The 21813-nt window shown below is 43.4% G+C and overlaps 1 protein-coding gene across 1 annotated transcript in view; it reads right to left on the reverse strand.

Moving 5' to 3' along the window:
* Window positions 1–1419, reverse strand: part of TIAM2 (TIAM Rac1 associated GEF 2) — a 552861-nt gene extending 551442 nt beyond the window's left edge. Inside the window, exon 1 of the mRNA XM_069607743.1 lies at window positions 451–1419. The gene's annotated coding sequence lies outside the window, so the exon portion shown is untranslated. The remainder of the gene's footprint in view (window positions 1–450) is intronic.
* Window positions 1420–21813: the final 20394 nt, after the last annotated feature.

The following is a 21813-nucleotide window of genomic DNA, read 5'->3' on the forward strand; positions in this document are numbered from 1 at the left end:
AGCAACAAACTATTTTCACCGACAAGCCATTGGATGGCCTCGGAGCACGAGAACCGACAGGTGGGTGTGGTGGTATTGTAAATGACGGGTCAATGAATTAAACGAAAGTCTGCAACACTGACACTGGGGCCGAATTATGGGCAATTGAAATATACAGATGGAGACAAAGCAGCCTGTGTGGCTCCTGATTGGGTAGAAAAATGGACTGAGCCCTCCAGTCTAGTTTAGTAATAATTACGTGTTCGAAAGTCTAGTTTTCTTTCCTAGCTCACTCACCCACCCATTACATTGAGCGACCGTTTTTAAAGACGGTCTTGCACCTACTTTGTAAAATGCATGTGTAGCAAAAAACAGGGTTCAGAACTTACACACACGACCTCCTGCGAGGAGGGGAATACAAATGCAAGTGAAAAGTTTCTGCATGTATTTAAAGAGTAAGTGAGCACTTACCTGTGATTGCAACAGACCAGACGCTCGGCTCTCTCTCTCCACACAGGGGCTCTATTTACAAACAGTTGGCAGGCAATGTGTGGGCAAAAAGCACACTGTCAGCTTGCCGTCGGGCGCTTCCTCCAAAATCCTTCAGAACTGAACGGCCGGACCGATAGGCCCACGCAACGAGTATCAAACAATCCGGTTTCTAACCCAGGCAAGCGAAAACCAGCACATGTACAGCGAGCACGATTCTACTCTAACAAACAGCTGTCTACGGGCAGGTATAGAATACAGTGTGCAAAAGGGCGATTAAAAAGCATCTAATGAAGGGCAGAGCGGGCTGCAGCCAACAGAACAATAATCCAGTCACGCATCCCAAATTCGCGAGGAAAAGAAACAACAGTAGAGAAAGATGGCAAAGTAGCTCGAACAAAGGAACTCTTCCTGCAGAGTTGCAAAGTCTCCCGTTCTATTCCCCTTTCAAAGTTCTGAAGTCTGCACGATCCGAATGCACCCTTCAATCCACGGGTCCTTGTTGTGAGATTTCGCCAGCTCAACTCCCCGAGAAAGGGGCTGAGCTTGGGCTCCAGACTCTGAGCGCGAGAGTTTCACAAAATCCTCGGCAGGAGGAGGAGGAGGAGGAGGAGCAGGGCAGGCACGACCGCTTGCCTCTCTCTCTCTCTCTCTCTCTCTCGCCTTCTGTTCCTTCCAGTCCAGGAAACTCTGCCTAACGCTAGGAGAAGCTCGGTAGCTGGGAGCTAAAAACAGCTCGCCTACTTCGCCGACCGTGTTTTGTCAGTCAGCTACACCCTGGTTGTGCGCGTTTTTTTCCTGCACCGCTGGTGCCTCAGCCGTCGGGGTTTCCGCGGGGCGCTTGAAGTGATTAGCTGGCGAGGCCTGGCAGAGCGCTGCTGCTGGCCACCTGGGAATACTGCGCGAGCCGCCCAGGCCGCATTCCACCGCCAGGGCTACTGCTGCCGCTGCGGAGCATGTGCTGCTGCTGCTGCTGCTGTCATGGAAGCCCGCCTGCTGCTCACTTAAGGCAACCAGCTACTTATTGTTTTTTTCTGTCCATTCATTTCTTGGCAGGGAGATGTTAAGCCTGCTCGAGCATCCTCCTAGGACATTCTCGGTTAGGCATCAGTCATCTTCGCAACCGCATGTGGAATGAGGGTTGTGGAAGGAGGGTGTCCTGTTCAAATAATTTCCACACACATCATTTTATGACTTTTCAACCCACGACCTCTTCATACTAACGTCTCCTCCGCTTAATCACAACACACAGAGCAAGCACAATATGACAACACAACTGCTCTGACATCAGTTACGATTACGCTTCCGTTGTGACTGCTAGCTGCTTGAGCCAGTATAGGGAATTCCAGCTGTCACTGCAAACTTTCAGATTTCTTGCCTGACAAAGAACTGATATGGTAGAAAGTTTAATTTGTGGCCGGCTGGAGCATAACTCGTGTGAGAAATAATCGGCATGTTATTACTTATTTTAAAGCCAATATAAAAACGCTTTTTCAATTGAGCAATAACACTGCGTTCTGTCGGCTACACCAACCTGTAATGGGCCAGGCCCCATGTTACAGGCCTAAGTGAAGGGAGGGCTGAAACGGCAGGCCCCAGTGCCGTTACTAGGACGTTGTAGTCCGCAAAACGTAGGATTATTGCTTTTAGCACACCGAGACACACCCTTAAGGTGCTAATAGCAATAGAAAAAAAATAAAAGCCTGCCGCGCCAGGTACATCATTTCATGCAAAATAACAGGGGTAGCGGAAGTGAAATCACATGACCCTTGATCTCTGACATCACAGGAAGTTATATCATTTGACCCCCACCCCAAAGTGATATCACGGGAAGCAATGGAACACAACCTTTCACCCCTTGACAAAACAGGAAGTGGCATTACATAGCATTGTTCCTAAGGACACTACTAAAAATATGGTTACAATATCACTGTATTGTGATGTACATTTCGTACAAGAATGGATCATCATATGTATCGTTAATATCAGTCAGTGTGTATTGACCCATACTACCAAATTACTGTGAATGCAAGCAGACGTCCAAGGCCAAATGATAATGATGTGTTATTATGTAGCACTTGTGCTTAAGCGCTTTATATAGAACACATTCATACAATATCACCCAAACTGAGTTGGTACTCATTTATCAACCTTACTAAGCTATACCCTTGTGAATTACTAGCCCTATATTGCGCTGGTTGTGCCGTGGTACGCTCCCAATTTCCATACACCTACAGAGGAACATGGACACCAGCTGGAACAAAAGGTACCACGGAATGCCAACAATTGGGGCATCCAGAAAGAAATGATAGTACGAGAACACAACACACCCTACAAAAAGGACACCTTTATCTTGGGGGAATCTCATATGAAGAGCAAGGTGGGGTACCTCCAATACAGCAGATTTCCACAGCTGAATTGAATTTAACCAGCACCAAGAAACAGTGCTGCTTAATAGCCCTGAAGAAAGTGGGCCAATTGTCCCAGTCCACTGAGACAGGTGGTTCTGTCCGGTCTTTTTTCAAAAGCGTACCAATTATATGATGGAAAAAACCGTACATAGATCCCCCCAACAAACGAAGGGTGGAATCAGATTGAACCATAGTCTGAGTATAAAAAAAGAAAAAACAAGACTACGGATCTCGTGGGGTTGTAATAAAACTGAAAACTACAATCCCCTCTACAACTACATGACAGGGAACCAGCCCAGTTGTGTGTCTCCGATTACAAAGAGGGATACAAACTGAGCAGTTCTGATTCACAACTATGGGAAATAATACCCTGTGTTCTATCAAATAGACCACTCTTTGACCAAATTACAAACATTTATTATATCTCGCCAAAGATAACCAATAAAACATAGTAATTTTCTCATTTGCAAGGCAGATGAGGCATGCACAGATGGTTAGGGCATGCACCTTTTAATTGATTATTTTGAACCAACAGTTTGTTCTTGTTTGAGTGTGTTGGAAGGTTAGTAATAGAGCAAGTTCCTTCTCGACTATCCCCTAATCGTAGATAAGCGGAGCAACCAGCGCAATCTAGGGCCAGTAATTCACAAGGGTATAGCTTAGTATGGTTAAAGGGCAAGTTAGACTAGGGCCACATTTTGTGCCAACAAAAGTCACAATAAATAAAATAGACTGAAGATTTGAATGTGCTACAATATTGATTAGGGAGGTCTTCAGGCCAATACCCCCAACAGTCCAAAATGTGTATTTGTACTCATTTATCAACCTCGGAAGGATGAAAGGCTGAGTTGCAACCTGCAGATCATACACACATTGCAGCAGCGAGCATTCAACTCACTGAGCTCTCTCACCAGCTATAGTAAAATGAGCAATTACATGTCTGAATGTTTTCAAAGTCAGAAAGCAAATTATACTCTGTAGTGGATACCAGTTGGTAACTGGGATTTAACAGCAGAAAGCAAATTATACTCTGTCGTGGATACCAGTTGGTAACTGAGATTTAACAGACCAGTTCATCTGCAGGTCTGGTGCAAACTGGACCTCATGTCAAGCGTGGTGGATTCAGGCTTCAGAGATTGGCAAAATACATACCATTGGGAGGGTTCATAACACAGTAGCAAGGGGAAAGCAGCGTACTCACACAGCATCCTGTATTCTGGGCACTTGTTACCTCATACATGCAAACAAACATCCTGAAAAGCATGACATGGAGATAGGAAAGATAGACACATTACAATAATGCACTAAAATACATAGTCCGAAATGGATGCTTAGTCTACTCTAAATGATTTTTGGAAGTTTTTGTCTGCACTGTGAATTTGAGGCGTTTAAGGACAATCAGTGACTCACCCCCTGAAGTGTGCCTGAAATAAACCTTTAATGAGTCTAGCAATTATTGTATAGAATTCCAGAAAGACACATTATTTGTTATTCTTATTCTTTCTTATTTATGGTCACTGCTCAAAGTGTTACACTTGTGGAACCCCTTGTTTTTTTAAGAGGTCTGCACAAGAAAGCCAGCCAAGAAAGCCCAGGAGCTTCCATTTTTTAGGGATAGCTAGGGAGACCACAGGGCTGCAACTCCTAGCGACCCCCTAATGACGTCCCTGGGACATAGCCCAGGAGCTTCCATTTTTTAGGGATAGCTAGGGAGACCACAGGGCTGCAACTCCTAGCGACCCCCTAATGACGTCCCTGGGCCACGCTGCTTCGTTTTCAGCAGCGGCCAGAGAGAGTCAGGATTGCCATGATAATGGAAGGTGGGGCTCCACTCGGATTCCCTCTTCCATTTCCATGGCTTACCATGAAGTAAGGTGCCGAAGCAGAGCGGAGCGGGCTGAGTTGGGCAGAGGAGCACATTTGAGGTAAGCTAGTTGAGTTGGGGTGGCTGGTTGTTATGGGGCTGTATTTGGGGGTAGGGGAGGAGATAAACAGTGGCCCGGTGGAAGGCGGGTGCGGCAAGCACTTGGGTTACTCCAAACCCAGGCTTGCATTGGTAGAAACAGCCTGGGTTAGGAGAAACCTAATTGACTCCCACACCTGTCGAGGTTGCTAATGTATTTTTATTAAACTACTTAAACTATTTTTCTGCTACACATCAGAAGATACATATCTTTTAAAAATGTAGATTCTACATTAATGATATGGATCAGCAAATGGAATATCTCTTACATTAATTTAAGCACGAGGCCAGGTATTAAAGGGGATGACAGTGTGTGGCATGTATTATAAAAGAATACAATCCCGAAAGTCACCTTGACCTTCGGCCTCGTTCCTCGATTTGGTCAAGGAACTCCTTGAAGCCTTGCAATATCCTTGTAACTTACAGTAGGGGGTACTTTATGCCATATATTATCAAACAAGACAACAATCCCACTCATCTATTGCAAAGACATATTATTTCAAAATGTGGTATTTACTACATCAGTTTGTCTACTTTTAACATGGATGCCATTTGACCAAGAAACCATCTGCAGTATCGTGTACGGAGTGAAATATTTTCTCCATGGCTATTAGGTTGCAGATTTTATTGAACCACTACCCTGTAGTTGAGAGCTTGAGGTTCCCCCCATAGGGTTAACATGGCACGTTTTTCCTCTTAAAGTGTGTAATGTAAAGTGATCTCCTGTAGCTCACCTCTGCCATTTTGGATGCCACATTGCTTTAGACTGTACAAGAAAAGAGTAGGGTCTGCAATGGGGGAAGCAGAAGCCAAACCTAAAGTGTAGAGGAGTACAGGCCCGAAATAACAGTCCTCGGATTTCTGGTATGGATTTATGTGGTTTGTGCCAGTGGCACCTTGGAATGCATTTTATCTGGAGGGGAGAACCCAAGATCTATTAGATGCCAGCACCTGAACACCAGGGTAGCCACACACATTCGATAGTGACTAAATGTGAACTCTAACAATGCTCTGCTGAGGTCAATGCGCACATTATTTATCAGTAATGCTCATTACATAGAGACCTACTTTTTCTGGATCCAGTCTTCGATGTTGAGGGTAGCCCTGACTCAGAGACAGGCAACACTGTGGCGACAGACCACATTTTTGTTTAGACTACTCTCTCCTCCCACCACCTTCCGTAGTAGATAACATGATAGTCATTCTCAGGGATCCATAATTCACACCAAGCAGATGATCAGCTCCAAGTGTGGATAGGAAGAGTAGGAGTCAGCATGAAGATAACTGATAAATAAAAAGAGCATTATCTCTTCACCCCTCTGCCCCGTCCCAGTCTTCAAAGATGATGACATAGAAAGCTGGGGATGGGCAGCCACTCTTTAGTAATAAAAAAACCCATAAAATATGCATAGTCTTATATTTTAAATCATTTTGATGATGTTGCACGCACAACTGCTTATGAGAGGATACTGGTAAACCTCTAGAGAATTGTATACTTTTCAGCATAGATGTGGTTAATTTATATACATCTATTCCCCATGAAGATGGTATACATGCTGCTGAGTGCTGAAAAAACCTGCTTATTGGAATTGCTGAAAATCATTTTGTATAATAACTTTTCATTTTGATGATAATCATTACTTACAAATATCCAGGACCTCTATGGGTGCGGCTGCAGCTCCTACATATGCAAACATTTATCTATTTATTTAAAACTACCTCTATACTGCAGAATGAGACATATACTCCTATAATTCCTAAGTGGTATAGATACATAGATGATATTTTTGAAACATGGCATGGATTTCCAAGAGCTTGTAGCATAGAAGAGCCTGGTTAGTTTACACCAACAGCCACCAGGAGCTACTTTTGTTTCCCAAGGTCAACTAATGGCAAACATGTGAATTTAACTCTCTGCATTTGGGACAATCTATAAATAAGCTTTTGGACACATCTATATGACATTTAAAGATTAAGAGGTCATACATAACGGATACAATTATATGTTTCCATCTTATGTGGACATTATATTTGTGTAACGCTATGTATTAGCTTCTTGTTTCCCAGTGGTAGCTCCTGGTCACTGGTTAATGCTGGATATCCAAGAGCTGCTTTTAGCTCCTTGTTATCTAATCTGAATTTCGAGCACTCTAAATGTGCTCTATTCCTGTGATGCAGAACAGTTTGTAACTAATATCTATTCCAAGCCCACAGGCAGAAATTGTAGACTCAGGGTGGAAAGCTTTTACCTTCCAAGAGTGAAGAATCATCTCCTTTATAATCAATATTTGCGACTGGGATGTATCATTTCAGAGGAGGATGAACTGGCCAAAAGACTTGAGATTATGTCTGAGGTTTAAGAGAAGAGGCTATGACAGTTTGAGAATTGAACAAGCTAAACCTAAGGCTATGTCCATACACAGACAATCTGCTTTGACCCCTATGCAGTCCAAATCATCCCTAGACCCTATTTTTGTTACCACATACTCGAACCAAAGCAAAATGCTATAAAAAAAAAAAACCACCGCAAAGCATTGGTCAACTATATCAGAAGACAGAGGCCTACATCATTTATTTGCAGAATCTCCAACTTTTTCTTATAAAAGGAGCCGTAATTTTCAGCAGGAATTAGTTGTAGCAGAACATTCTACTTAGACTCCCACTGTTCTGGGAGCTCAGTAAAGAAAGCCACATACCCTTTTTAAATTGCAGAAATTGTCATTTCATTATGAAAGAGCCCATCATCAACCACCCTCAAAAGGGTCAAAAACATGTTCTAGGACACTTCGCTATGTGCGACTCTCAATGCGTGATATGGCATCAAATGCCCTTGTGGTAAAATGTATGTAGGTAAAACTACACGTAAAGTCAAGATAAGATGGAATGAACTCCGCTCGACCATCTGACTAAAAACAGCAATTCCTCTCTATCTCGTTGTCATGTGGAGCCCAACCATAATGTATCACAAATGAAGTTATGTGTACTAGAAGTGGTAACTAATAGCAAAAAAGGTGGAGACTATGAAACACCTCTCTCTCAATGAGAAGCATTTTGGATACATTTTTTGGACACATTAACCCCAAGGGTTTGAACCACCACCGTGAACTTCAATATTTTTTGTGAGAATGATCTTTTTCAAATATTCTAACAACAAGTATTTTTCCATCCGACATAGGTCAATGGTTGCCTACTTATGACATTACATATAGTCTGCTTCAAAATGCCTAAAACTGACATAAGTTCTGCTATCGAGTGAAAAGACTGATGTTCACGATGAGCTATACTTTTATTCATTCTTTAATAATGTGTTTTAACTAACATCACAGATATTTGTCTTGATTGTATGACGTTTTTAACTTTTCTGCTAGGCTGTTTTTGAAATCTATGCATGCTAGTTCTGTAAATGATTGTGCTTCCGTAATTCATGTCCTTGAATTGATATTATTCAATGAATGCTGAAATACTACTGCCATGTATACAGTATAACTTATTTTCTCAATGAACTTATTTTGTACCTAATTCTATGCATCATGGGACCATGTGCCATCTAGTTTTATTTTATTTCTGTTACGGTAACCATCTAAGTGCACTGTGTCCATACGTTGTCAGCTATTGCGTCTTCATGTTCAGGGTGATGATGTCATTGCAGCTGCATGCAATGACGTCATCACGTGGCTATCTGCCATTACACTAGGTCTTCATAAAACATAAGTATATTTTACAATCCATTTCAATCCTCTAAATCGCGGGTGGCTTTTCTTGAAGGACTTACAAGATCATGAATTGTTGAGCAAGCTTGATATGATATGTGTCATTTATAACCCCTGTACACAAGCTCAATTGGATTCATGTAGTTTTTGTTGCTTTACAATTAGTTCGATTATTTGGCTTAGTACTCTTTATTTTGATTTTGATATTTTTTCAGCTTTGATAGTGTTGAGTCCTGGGAATCCTCTGGGATGTGGGGTAATCACTTTTTATTTTTTTATTTTATTGAAGAATAAGTTATATATGCAATATTCCCACCCGGGGAAGGGCGCTCAGCCATTCAGGTGGCTGGAACAGCAGGCGAGAATACACAATCCCCGCCCACTTTCCCAGCCACCTTAGGCCCTTCCCCAGGTGGTGCTTTTTTTCTGGGAGGCAAGAGGGAGACTCTCCCTGTTGCCTCCTCACCCCCTACACTTACGTGTAGGATCAGAGCATTGCGCTCCGGTCCCAGAGCTCCTCCTGTCTGGCTGCCGCCATAGACATGGAAATGGGTCCCTTTTCCATATGGCGGGTATCTTTTTTTTTTTTTCATCGGGAGATTGGCTGCGCTAGATATTTTCACCTGAAGATGATATTACAGAAGCTAGTGGAACAAGACAGAAGGAATTGGGATCAGATGGTACCTTGGGTTTTATTTGCTGTTAGAAAGACACTCCAGGCTTCTACAGGATTATCCCCATTAGAATTACTTTACAGATGGGAACCCAGAGATATCCTGGACATGTTCAGACCTGGTAGGAAAGAGAGGAAGCCAAAATTCCACTCTCCCAAACCGCCCACCCTCTTAAAGAACACATGATTGTGGTAAGATCTTTAGTCCAATACCACATAGCCAAGGCACAAGAACAGCAGAAAATATCATACAATCGAAAAGTTACATTAAGATCTTTCTCAGTAGGACAAAGGGTGTTAGTTTATTCTCAGAGGTTGGCAATAACACTAATATCCACGTGGCATGGGCCTTATGAAGTGCTAGAACAGACAGGACCCTGTAACTACAGAATCCCCCAACCTGACCGCCGATTGAAAACCCAGGTATACCATGTAGACCTTTTGAAAGAGGAGAAAGAAACCCCTACAGAGTCTACTACCACCATTCTGTCTTGTTTATTACTCGATGACTCTGATAGAAAGGTACTTATCCCTCCAGAACTGAGTAATAACCAGAAACAAGATCTCTATGACCTACTCCTCCAATTTGCTAACGTATTCAAAGAGGAGCCAGGGAGAGTAAAAGGATTCTACTAACATATCTGCAAACCTGAGGGCAAAGTGGTACACCTAAAACCTTATAGACTTCCCAAAGCGAGGAAAGCGACCATCATCCCGGAAGTCAAGCAGATACTTGAAGCTAATATGCCTACCCTCCTCCTTAACAGACATTATCCGCCACTCCCTCCTATAAAATGCTGCCGCCCTGCATGCTTGGTGACTCTGCTGCCTACTCTCAAACATGTTAACAAAGGGTAATGCGGTCGCCTTTACTCCAAACGATTGATTACAGTAAAACCTGTTGAAATATCAGATACTATTATACACTGGCTATCCTGTAGCTCCTTTCACTGTTCACTATTGCATTGCCTTATATCTTAGCATCTGCAGTGCCTTATGTTCTATCCACTTAGCGACGCTTTATGTCCGCTCTAGCCTTGTATTATATTACATTGCCTATTGCCTCATATCACTTAGTGACGCTAGTGTTAGCCCTCTTCACTGTATGCCATTGCATTGCCTTATGTTCTAGTCACTTAGCTTGACGCCTTCTGTAGCCTTGTATTATATTACATGGCTTTATAGTGCATACCGGTACATTATTGCATTGCCTCACATTGTTCTTTGGTATCGTTGTCAACATATGCTGCTATGTACACTCTGCCCAGGCTTTTGCAACAGCTGCTAGCAATTAACAGTCTCGCCCGACACCAGCGGTATGTATTTGCATGTTAGTATCTCACTGTAGTCGATCATCCTTTGGACGTCTGGCGCCACCTCCTGCCTTGACTATCGGTGGACTGCACTAAGTCACCCTATTCCTCACAACTATGTATGCTATCACTGACATCTTTGTAAGACTTCCGATTAACATCTCTGCGCTAACTGCTGTCACTTGGCCGCTAGAAACCCATATCTCACCTGCCAAGCCACGGTCTCCAATCAATATCCGTCAATTTACCATGACTGCAGTCTAATATACCAGTCTGGATAAAGTCTACTAAATTCCTGCCACCCCTGAAGCCTATGATCAATCCGTCAACCATCACAGCCACGCAATTCTTGCCACAGTTAAACGCCAGAACCAACTACCTTAACGCGGATGTCTGCCAGCCAGTTGGAGCCCTCTGTACTTTATCGACTCTCTAAGGGTCACAGAGTGTCATCCCCATACCAGTACCTTACCTCCCTTGTACCACCTTAGCAAGAAACTCTAGGCTAGGCTCAAGGTTTAACAAAACCCATGTACCATCTACTAGACAGCCTCTCAAACCTAGTCTGCCCCCTTGCCTGACTAAAGTCAGTCAAATTCCTTTCCTGAAAAAAGCCTCTTCTAAAATTCACAAAAGCTAATAGAACTGGAAGAAGCACCCTCTACCAGACCCTAACTCCGCCAGCAACAGTCCTACACAAATTAAAGGTGCTTTGATCAATGCAAGATCCCTGGTAGCACACGCAGTAGATATTGCTAACTTGATCACTGCTAAACAATTGGACTTCCTAGCAATAACAGAGACCTGGCTCCATGCAGCTCTGGTCCCTCCCTTTTACTCGCTATCCCGGATAATTACACTATCCTTAGATCGGATAGAGAATCTTCCAGAGGCGGTGGCATTGCCTTCATCGCCACTTAGAGTCTCCTCACATCCCCTGTCACGTAGTGGGAATTGCTGACAGTGAAACTCCCCCTCACCAACTCTCGCACAATAACCACGATATACAGAACCCCTGGACCTATTGGTTCTTTTGAGGAAGAAAAAATGACTATGCTATCTGCCGACACTAAACCCATCACACAGATCCTAATCCTAAGAGATTTTAATCTGAGTTTCAACGATCCCAACGATCAACATGCCTTGGCTTTGTCCAACTCCCTGGCTGAACTAGGCCTGACGCAAGGAGTTCATCATCCTACGCATTTAAAAGGCAGAACCCTAGTTGGGTAGCCAACCTTAATTGTGAGACAGCCATAACCTCTATTTAACCATACCCTTGGACTAACCACCATCTACGGACCTTTACCATCCAAGATTGCCTGCTGCCTAACAAGAATAACCTCCTAGCTCCTTCACTCCCTACTAGGAATAAACAGAATATTACAGTGGACAAACTCAGACCCTTTCTCCGCCCTATACTAATTCCTCTGCCTGTCTCATCTGACCCTGCATCGCTAGCTGATTTACAGAACTCTAACATCACCCATGCCTTAGTCAAAATTGCACCCCACTTGAATGCCCGGTTTACACCTCAACTCAAAGCCTTATGGACTGAAAAAAGGAAATTTGAAGCCATATGGAAAAATCATCCTACATCAGCCAACAAAGACAACCTACTGACAATCACAGCTAACTACAAAACAGAAATACTACAAACTAAACGTGACACCTACAATGATAGGATCAACAAAGCCAATTCTAGCACAAGAGAACTCTTTGTCATACTGAGAGAACTGGAATCTCCTATCCCTCCAACAGATAATTGCAATAAGGACATAACTTGGTGCATAAAGATCCAAAATGCTTTAGCCAACAAGATCTCCCTTCTCCAAAATAAAATATCAACCAAAAAACGTAATATCCTTGTTAAAACAACTGATCAGAGAACCCAATCTAACCCTTCTAAACCTTTCCAAGGATTCAAATTCAACCAAGTTTCTACCGAGGAATTAGAAAACATCATAGAGTCGCTTAAACCTTCTAGGTGCCAAGGAGACACCTGTCCAGCATCTGTAATTAAAGAAGGTGCCAGTGACCTGGCTCCCTTCACCACCACATTAATTAACTCATCATTTCAAACATGCACCGTCCCTATCAACCTGAAACACTCCTGGGTACTACCACTGTTAAAGAAACCTTCTTTGGACCCAAATATCCCCAACCAATTATAGACCCATCACAACAGTCCCCTTTCTATTAAAAATCATTGATAAATCATCCTACATCCAGATACAAGCATATTTAGAGACCAACAATCTACTAGGGCTCCGGCAATCCAGCTTCAGACCGCAACATGGCACAGAAACAGCCTTGATTGACCTGAAGAACCAGATTGCCGACCTGAAAGACAAGGGGAAACATGCCCTCCTACTCCTATTCGACTTGTCAGCCGCATTTGATCTGGTGGACCATAAAGTGCTCTTTAAGCATCAGTCTACAGCGGCTAACTTCTCCCCAGAAGCAACAGCATGGATCCAATCCTTTTTGAATAACAGGTCTATGAGAGTGTTCTCACCCTCAGCCTCAGCTGACCCCATACCTATAACCTGTGGAGTACCGCTTGGATCTTGTGCATCACCCACGATGTACAATGTGTTCACCAAGCCACTGTTCGATGACCTAGACCTTCTGGGTGTCACCTACACCAATTATGCAGATGATGCCCAGATCCGTTTACCACTATAAAATCTACCTCATCATTCAGGCCTAGATGGTGAGAAGACTGAACTCCTGATTCTGGGTTCACCGGCCAATCTCAGCAAACTCAGTAATCACTACCTTTCATTCATAATTGACGGCATCAACATCATGGTGGCTAAGGAAGTAAAATTCTTGGGTTTCTACTTGGACTCAGCCTTGAATATGCATAAGCAAGTTAATGCCACGGCATCCACGACAGTTTACTCTTGCAAGCTGATCCATGCCTGTAAACCATTTCTATCTACAGAGAGCTGCATTATCCTAGCTAGAGCTTTAATCCTTTCAAAGCTTGACTATTGTAATGCACTCTACCAAGGTGCTAACAAATACATTGTCAACAAACTTCAAATTCTACAAAATAATGCTCTTAGAACTGCCTTAAGCATTCCTAGAAGACAACACATCTCGGAGGCCAGACATAAGAATAATTGGCTCGCAGTCAAGGTCAGAATACAGCTTAAAACCACCTCCCTTACTAACAAATGTCTAAATAATTCAAGCCTGCAATACCTAATGGGCACATTTGTCAAAAATATGTCAACACGACCCACAAGGACTTCTAACTCTTTTTGCCTAAGAGTCCCCAGATTCAAACTGAAAACAACAGGCCGCAGCAGCTTTCCTGTTATAGCTACCCTACTGTGGAACTCCCTATCTATAACTTTAAGAGCAGACCAATCCTTCTTCAGTTTTATGAAAAATACCAAAAGCTGGCTCTGCACCAATGACCTACCACACTCCTAGCGCTACTAACCTAGGATTCTGCAGTTAGTTATTATGTAACCATGATCTGTCCTTTAAGCTTCTGAACCTACTCCTGTCTCTATGTGTAACTTAGGATTTGAAAAACCTCTTGTAATGTGCCCAGATACCTCTGGGTTTGGAGCGCTATATAAATAAACAAACAAACAATATTATTGAACCATCTAATAGTCCCTGGTCTTCCCCCATTGTGTTAGAAGCCAAATCCCATGGGGGCTTAAGGTTTTCTACTAACTTCAGAATAGTCAATGCAATATCTGCCTTTGATACTTACCCTATGCCCTGTATTGATGATCTCATTTATCATCTTGGCAATGCTGAATCTTTCTACTATTGACCTTACAAAAGGATATTGGCAGGGTCTGTTGCACGGCCCTGAAATAGAACAAATTGCCTTTACCACACCCTTAGGCCCGTTCCACTTTAAAGTCCTCCCATTTGGACTACATGGGGCCCCTGCAACATTCCAACGGTTGATGGATAAGATCTTACAACCTTACTATTACTTCTTTGGGGGTTACATAGCCAATATTGTGATCCACAGTAAGACCTGGGAAGAGTCCTCAGTCTTAAGAGCAGCAGGGTTAACAGCTAATCCTAAGAAGTGCAAATTGGCTCAATCCACAGTAAAGTACTTATGGTTTTTCATGGGAAATGGCACGGTACAGCCACAACAAGAGAAGGTTAAAGCAGTCCTAGATACCCGTACACCAAGAACGAAAAAATATCTTAGGGCTTTCTTAGGACTAATATGGATATTAGTGTAGGTTCACCCACAATTTCTCAAGTAAAACCGCTTGACTCACTGACAAATTGAAGAACGCGGAACCCCAGAAGATCAGGTCAAATGAAGATCAGAAGTGTTATACAACCCTGAAAGAAACCCTTTGTCAGAGCCCCATCCGTAAAGTGGCCGATAATTTCCAGAGATTTCATCCTTCAGACAGATGCCTCTCTAGCGGGACTAGGAGCGGCCCTTTCCCAAGACCATGATGGCCTGGAACACCCAATAATTTACATAAGTAGGAAGCTATTCCCAAGAGAGAAAAACAATTTCTTTCATAGATCTAGAAGCACTTGCTAGTAAATGGGCCAATATCCACCTAAAGTACTATCTGGTGGGGCAGAAATGCAGACTAGTCACAGACCATTCACCTCTGGTATGGATTAGCCAACGGAAAGAGTCAAATCCACGAGTTATGCAGTGGTTGTTGGCTCTTCAACCATACTGTTTCACTGTGGAACAACGGAAGGGTCGAGATCAAGGAAATGCTGACTTCCTTTCTCGATTCCCCTGGGAAACGTCCAGATCCAACCCGCATCAGGGAAAGGTATGTGAGGAATCTGAGGGTGTCCTCACTTCTTTCCCCAATATATCCTCCTCCCGAGAGGCCAGGGAAAGGATGTCGCTATCAGATCATGAACCTGGGAATGGCTATGTGAGGGAGGAACATCTGGGTGGAGGAGAATTGGGGGGGGTGGGGTGGATGAGGCACCCTTTGGTGAGACAAAATATCCCTCATCCCCCTTTTCTAAGGAGTCAGATAGCCCCCAGGCTTTTGTAGGGTATTATCAGTCCCTTCCCTGTTTTATCAGTAAACTATTTCCAAGTAAATATCATTCTGGTACTGGGACGAGGAAGAGGGATGCTGTGTATCAAGATCATTATGTAGCGAGTGAACATTGCCAACACCTGAGGCCAAGGGGGCGGTATAAATGGGCCGCCCAGATGAGGCCAATGAGACTGCATGTGGAACACTTGCTGGAGAAGCTGGAGGTGAAGGGAGACGCCTGGCCGAAGCGAATACGAGCTGCAGAGTCGTTGCAGCGGAAACTGTCAGAGGCAGGAGCATTAGAAAGATCTCCGGTAGCAGAGCTGGTCTGAATACCTCCCGGAGTCAGAGACTAGACCGAGTAAACCCATTGAAGGATAAGCTTGCGATTGAATAGAAAGGAAAAGATCTGAAATTAAGGAACTGAAATATTTGATATTGGTAAACCTGGTGAAAGGCAACTAAGCCAGAAGAAGAGCTGGGCAGTATACCAAGAAAGTGTGTTGTTTTCGAAAGACTTGAAAGCTTGGGGGAGTGGGGGACACCTCTTTTGTAACATGTACTATTTGAACCTTGTGGAAGGCAAAACCATTTTCCAACCAAGAGCTTGAAGAAGCTCTGAACCTTTTTTATCTGAACACTTCTCATTTTGATGCTGACCTCCCTACACATTGCAAACAATTAGATATGAGGGCAAGTATAGGTTTTGGGCACAGAAAGACATTTGCTTTGCACTTTCTGACACAGACTCTCATTAGTTTCATTTAGGTAGGGAAATCCCACCTTAGCATAGGGCAACCTAGACCTTTTGCCAACCCTCCTTTTGATTTAATAAAAGTTTGTAACCCCAAATGTTATTCAGTTGTCTGTGTCTACTGAATCCACTCTTCTTGTCAGTAAGCCAATTGGGGTTTAGTCATCTACTATAGCCAGACCTCCCCGCGGGTCTCCCGCTATCGCCATTACTTTCCTGGATTAGGCTCTGTGTCACTGGGTTGGCAATTCCCACAGAACTGTTCTCATGTTCGCTGTCGTTCTGCTTCCAATTTCCCTTTGCCGTATTTCACCTATGTTGGTATCGGCACAGAGAGGGTTTCTCGTGTTCTCCTCTTCTTGGCCACCGTTCGTCATGATGACTTTTTTTTAATCAAAGATTTTATTGATTTGAAAATTAAAACAACATTACACTTATCTCTCTGCTATACAGGGTAGGGACGTGGGAGGGGGCGGGGAGATAGGAACAGCAGGGGGGGAATGAAGGGGGGATGCTGGAAGGGAGAGGAACATATGCAACATCAACATTTCCAGGTGAGGGTAATGGGTTGGGGAGAGAGAAACAATCAAGAAACAAAAGCATCTAGAAACTCAACTTCCGGGACCACGGTCTGACAGACCGTCAACTTGACAAAGGATGACCTTGTGGCATAGTCTATTCATGGCAGATTCGTTACCCCCACTTTTCCGGGGCATCTCTCAGTCTCAGAGGCTGCAGAGCCACCCCTGTCGTCATGATGACTCTTGACCTCACCTCTGCTCGAATATCCCTGTGTGGATGGTATCGGTACAGAGAGGGTTTCTCTCTTCTCTCGGTCTCCAACCACCACCTCTTGGCTTCACTTCGTTCTTGGGTACCGCTCGGGATACCCTTGTGTAGATGGTATTGGCACAGAGAGGTTTTCTCTCTCCTCCCGTTCCCTGGCCCACCACCTCTTACGGACTCGTCCCTCCTGGGACATTTGATCACCTCCCAGCCTCTCAGTAGGCTTCTTCTGTTCAGGTGGTCTCCCGACACCTGTTCCTTTGGGCTTCCTTGTTCACTGTTCTCTGGAGCCAGTTTGAAACTCTCCGGTCTCTCGCCATTGTTTTGCACCTCCCGCTTTTATTTAGCTAAACTGAGGCTTCCCCAGTTTCCGGCCACAGTCCTTTCTTTGTGTTAGTGCAATACGTAGCCTGACTGAATTGGGTTTCTTTGTCCCAGTGTCAGGCAGCTCTTTATCCTCCCCTTGGTGTATACTCGTCACAGTATCAAGCAGATATTTATCTTTGTCAGAGGTGTTGCAGTAACAGATGTAGGAGGATTCTGGTTTCGTACGGATGGCTTTATTGGATGGTTGAGTGAGGTGGAAAGGGAGTTCCTCATCGTAAACACAGTCCATGTCTCCACGAGGGGGGGGGGGGGAGTAGTCTCTCCCTGTGAGGTCCCACTTACCGCCATCCCTAGGGGGAATATCACGTTGCGGGCTTACCTCCCTAATCTCACATATAAAGGCTCTGCCACAGAGAGAACTGACTGAATCCCTCGATTCGCCACAGTTGGTAACGGGTGAGCTTGCGTTGAAGGTATTCTGGCCCCGTCTTGTGAAGTGCGCAGTGGGTGATGCACATGCCTTTGAAAGAGGATTAAATACAGGTTTTGCAAACACACTGCGCACAGACACTAGTTAAGACCACGTTGGTATGGTAGTTTTAATTAACACTAGGGTAGCCCGACACGTGTTTCGAGCACTTGCTCTTCCACTGAGGCTACAAGGTTTTTGTACATGCAAAGTGATATAGTACAGATAAATTAAGCAAAGTCCATGTGGAGGACCCAAGGTAGCAAGACAAACAAAAAGGTGAACAACAGAACAAATACATTAGTCATTCATGGCACAAATTAGACAAAATTGCAAAATGTTCAGTTCATAGTGCCAAGAGCCGAAATTTTAAACAATTAGGAGACAAGACAAAATAATAAATCATACATAAACAGCGTAAATTCAGTAGAGTCCATACCATGTGTATATTAGGAAGCCATCAGATCAGGGAGGGGGGAAAAAGGAAAGGGAAAATAAAGGTTTCATTAGCTTTTAAGTTCTAGGCGGGCCATACAATTAGAATTGGTTATTCAAGAAGTTTAATCTTTTACCTGCAGTAAGGTGTGAATCAGTTGCGAACTAAGGAAAGAATGAGATCCGAAAAAGACAAGTCCATTTTATGGTCATTATCAAGTATACGTGCTAATGCTTCAATTCATTACGTAGAGTAAAATGGCTGTGTGGCTAGTGACGCTTGATGTTAAAGCATTGTATACTTCTATCGACCATGACAAGGCAGTCACCAGTGTTGATTATATTTTTCGTGAGCATTCTGCCTCGTTCTTTCAGCATATTGAATTGATCAAAGAGCTTCTATTATGTGCACTTTCTAACAATGTATTTCTGTTCAATAACACTTATTACCGTCACCTGATTGGCATAGCAATGGGAGCTAACTATGCCCCCGCCCTTGCAAATATATTCATGCATCACTATGAACAACTGTTTGTTTCCACAAATGCTATGTTCTTACCATATATTCACATACGGAAGAGATATATAGATGATGTGATTCTGATTTGGACGGGCTCTTGTGATTCACTAAATGATTTTGTGAACTATCTTAATTCCAATACATGGGGCATTCAATTTACACACACCTTCTGTTATAGTAGTATCAACTTTTTGGATCTAACCATCACTATCTCTGAGAACAAATTGGTAACTAAGACTTATTGCAAATGTACTTCAGTCAACTCATTACTCCACGCGAGCAGTTGCCATAAGAAATCGGTCTCGAGTAATATCCCCAAAGGAGAATTCATCCGTGCCAGACGCAATTGCTCCTTAAACAAGGACTTCCTTACGGAATGCACATTTATTCGCAACCGCTTTCTGGCAAGAGGGTATGACAGTCGCCTCCTTGATAAAGCACAACGGGAGGTGAAATCCTTAAAGAGAGAGGATTTACTCACTCCTAAAGTACACCCTCAGAGTACTCACAGTAATTAACTGAAATGTATCACTAAATACAATACAGAAAGTTCTAGCCATTATAGTATAGTCAAGAGACACTGGCATATTCTCCAACTGGACAGAGACATTACCCCTTGGGTAGATGATTCGCCAAATTTCATCTACACTAAGGCGAATAATTTAAAGAACATCCTCTCACCCTCATTTATGTCCAACCCACAACATAAACCAACTTGGCTACAGTTAGCAAGTATCAGTGGATTTCGTAAGTGTGGGGGATGTTCTATGTGCGCCTTTGCATATGAAACAAGCAAGCTCGAATTTGGCCATTTGGGCACACATACAATCACCTCTTTTATAGATTGCAATACCAAATTTTGTGTATATTGTATTCTCTGTGTATGTGGGCAGTGCTACATTGGCAGTACAATCCGGCCATTAAAAATTAGAATCAGGGAGCACTTGGCTTCTATTTCCCAGGCAGATTCTAAATATCCATTATCAGTACATTGGCAGCAAGTCCATCAAATGGATAACAAAGCAGAAATTAGATTCACTGGGATGGCCAAGGTCACGCTACCACAACGAGGTGGGAATTTGGTTCTCAAATTGAGACAATTAGAAGCGCGGCTCACCTGCCAATACCGCACTGTCACACAAGGCCTCAATACGGACCATGAATTTTCTGTATTCTTATGAGCAATGTGCAATCTACAAGTGTACTGTCTAACTGACTTCACGTATCCTCTTTCAACTCTGTCCTCCATGCTTGTGGTCCTTCGTCTGCCATACAATTAGCTCCCCCTCAGACAGAACTTATAATGCCCACATGTGGTGCAATAGGAGAGACTGCCCCTCTGTGCACAACTTGCCCCCTCCTTTGACTACTTCTTATATACTTCTATCTCCATCCCGATGCCGGGCGACCTGCTATGTGCCCCCCCCCTCTTAGCTACCATGCGGATATCTTATCATCACATCAATGGAAGCGACAGATATTATAAGAGATTTAACTTCAGGCATGTAAACGTGCCATATTAGGTACCCCATATCCTTGCTCTCTTTGCATATCAATCTCGTTTATGAATTGCTATAGAATCGTGTTGTATTAATTTCTAATCCTATAAAAGTACCCTCTTGGGCCACCAACCCATTTCCAGGCGCTCAAACTCAAGCCTAAACCAGCCGTCGCCTTGAATTGGCTGTCCCGTATTTCACACACACACACACACACACAAGATGGCGGCCGTTCCTTGCCACACATACGGCCGCGCACGTTGCTGTGCATACGTTACTGTCAATAACTTTGGCAGCAGGAGTCGCGGACGGCAGGCTCCAGTTCGGATTTGCAGCGGAGACGCTGGTAAGCACCATACTTGCGCGCAGACCCATAGAGCCTTGAGGGTCTACGCGTGCACCAATTGCTTAGCCAGACGCACAGGTTTGACTAATTGGGGTGTCTGTTTTGTCCATCCCTATTTTCCCTTCATTGCTGGGCTCGTGATGAACGCTTGTCTTTTCAACCTACATTGCCTTCCTAAACTTCAACGCGGAAACGCTTCAATAATTGTTGTTGCAACTGCAAGTGACAGGTACCTTTATGTTATATGTCTCCTTAAAATAATAATTGCTCTGCTTATGCATTAGTACATTGTCTAATACCCCACACGATCTAAATTTACAGTGGAGCCCGTGAGACTTATTCTTCAATCACTTACCATACTTATGGGTAAGTGCACAGCCATTTTATTCCACATAATGAATTGAAGCATTAGCACGTATACTTGATAATGACCATAAAATGGACTTGTCTTTTTTGGATCTCATTCTTTCCTTAGTTTGCAACTGATTCACACCTCATTGCAGATAAAAAATTAAACTTCTTGAATAGCCAATTCTAATTGTATGGCCCACCTAGAACTTAAAAGCTATTGAAACCTTTGTTTATTTTCCCTTTCCTTTTTCCCCTCCCTGATCTGATGGCTTCCTAATATACACATGGTATGGACTCCACTGAATTTACGCTGTTTATGGACGATTTATTATTTTGTCTTGTCTAATTGGTTAAAATTTCGGCTCTTGGCACTATGAACTGAACATTTTGCAATTTTGTCTAATTTGTGCCATGAGTGACTAATGTATTTGTTCTGTTGTTCACCTTTTTGTTTGCCTTGCTACCTTGGGTCCTCCACATGGACTTTGCTTAATTTATCTGTACTATATCACTTTGAGTGTACAAAAACCTTGTAGCCTCAGTGGAAGAGCAAGTGCTCGAAACACGTGTCAGGCTACCCTAGTGTTAATTAAAACTACCATACCAACGTGGTCTTAACTAGTGTCTGTGCGCAGTGTGTTTGCAAAACCTGTATTTAATCCTACTTACCTGGTGGAAGACTTGGCAAGTCCCGCCCCTTGCACTCACCTGCAGCGCTTCTCACTACACTTAAGCCTAACAGGTCCTTGCGCTGAACCTCGCCGTCCCCC

This window comes from Ambystoma mexicanum, chromosome 4q (assembly GCF_040938575.1).
Source record: "Ambystoma mexicanum isolate Mex_15411 chromosome 4q, UKY_AmexF1_1, whole genome shotgun sequence".
In the NCBI taxonomy this organism is placed as follows: Eukaryota; Metazoa; Chordata; class Amphibia; order Caudata; family Ambystomatidae; genus Ambystoma; species Ambystoma mexicanum.